Below are 1,904 nucleotides of genomic sequence, written 5' to 3'. Positions count from 1 at the left end.
AAATGTTTATGACATTGTTTTATTTGTTAGTTATTATTGCTAGTTATGAGACAACTTTTTTTTTCTTTTTCTTTTTTTTTTCCCTTTTGTTTTTAATCTCCAAGCACATCTTCTTGTATAGGTCATTCTTGTTAGAAATCGGAAGGTACTCTCTTATTCAACATTAACAACTTAGGAGTAAGATTTTCTTGTTTATTACATGCTTTTGGAAGTGCATGAATCGGTAATGTTCATTCATATTGTGGGTGCATGCTTGCGCTTCTATGACTGTGTGCAATATTCTACTTCTCTAATGCCTCTCACAGGAAAAAGAAAATGGAAAAAAAAAAAGAAAAGAAAAGAAAAGGACAATGCAACCGTTAAGGGAATATTTCATTATTTCTTTGCTGTTATATTACAGATGCTTGAAGCAGCCTGGTGTCTGACTAACATAGTAGCTGGAGAACCAGAACAGACAAAGGCTCTATTGCCTACATTACCTCTGAATGTCCCTGTAAATTTCTTTATTTACTGCTACATTTGAATGTCCCTGTTATTTGGTTCTGATTCTCGCTATTTACTCAATCGCCATCTTAACAAGAACCTTTGCATTGTTATGGTTCTTTGAGTTCAGAATTTTTCTGTTTGGGATTCTTACTATGGAGAAATCTGCTTTCATGGAGAATGAAGAGGTTGTAGCAAATCAAGGGAATGGAACAAACAAAGAGCCAGTTCCAACTTAAATCTGTGGAGAGTTTTTATTTGGGTATCTTTAGCTCTCCAACTTCTGTAAATTCACTAATGTGGTGGTTAGGTTAATTCTATCTTCCTCATCTCGCCACCAATCATCAATCTCAATATCCTCATTTCAGCCATGCTTATCCTTAGAACATGTTGTTCCTTAACCTGACTAGCAAATTTTTTTTTTTTGGACCAGCCATGAGTATATGCACTTTCTTGTATGTTCCAACTTCTACCAATGTTTGGATGAGTTTATTTAAAGCAGAATGAAATACTTCTGTTGGTCACATACCCATCTGTACATGTTATAAGCTAGGTCAATGGTATTTCTCCCGGATTATGGAGATGAGGATGTTGAAGTAGAGGTATTAAAGTTTTGCAAATACCATTTGGGTGTTCATTTCGCACAAGTGGTGTAAGTGGAACACCCACTGTCCAAAGATTCTAATAGTTGACATCATAGGCACCTCTGTGGGTGGGCCACAAACCAAATATTTTCCATTAGGCTATCAATAAATAGATGGTTAAGAGAGAAAGTACAACACTTGTTCACATTCTATCAAGAAAAAGTCAGAATATTTTACAACTAGGATCTTTCAATCTGAGTGATTTTTGGTCCATAAACCATCTAAGATGAGGTCCATAATATTGATGGGCCCATTTGTGCAAAATGAACACAATCTTTTCCTTATTTTTCTTGGACAAGTTTCCATCTTTCTACCTTTTGTACTGTTAACATTTTGGTATTGGAACTAATGGATTTCTATTGTCGGCATTGCTATTTATTTTTTATTTTTTATTTTTTTTGGGATTGAAACTAATGTATTCGAGAAACATTTTCTTTTAGGGGGGCTATGTCAATTGCAGCCATGGTGTTTGGAGATTACAAGGGTCATTAGCTGTATCTAGAGGGATTGGTGATTCACATCTTAAGAAATGGGTAATTGCAGAGGCCCGAAACAAAGATTCTTAGAATCAAGCACGACTGTTAATTCGTAATTACAGAAAACTTTTGGGGGAAAAACACTTACTATTGTATTATGCTGTTTGGAATTGTATGCCTGCAATTCCTATCTTGAATGGTACAACATTCGTTTGAACTCTTGAATTTTTTGCTGCAGTTTTGAGAGAAAAAAAAATTCAAGCCTTCTGTCAAAGGCACAAACCTTTTTCCCTTGTAACCC

At 35.1% G+C, this 1,904-nt stretch overlaps 1 long non-coding RNA gene across 1 annotated transcript; it reads left to right on the top strand.

Moving 5' to 3' along the window:
• The first annotated feature begins 701 nt into the window (after positions 1-701).
• Positions 702-1,675, top strand: LOC131220425 (uncharacterized). Its single transcript, XR_009158575.1, has 2 exons — positions 702-745; positions 1,568-1,675. It is a non-coding gene; the product is annotated as an uncharacterized LOC131220425 (long non-coding RNA).
• The last annotated feature ends 229 nt before the right edge of the window (positions 1,676-1,904 follow it).

Source organism: Magnolia sinica, chromosome 12, assembly GCF_029962835.1.
Source record: "Magnolia sinica isolate HGM2019 chromosome 12, MsV1, whole genome shotgun sequence".
Taxonomy (NCBI): domain Eukaryota; kingdom Viridiplantae; phylum Streptophyta; class Magnoliopsida; order Magnoliales; family Magnoliaceae; genus Magnolia; species Magnolia sinica.
The sequence above is the reverse complement of the archived record's forward strand: the minus strand, read 5'-3'. Positions and strand labels throughout refer to the sequence as shown.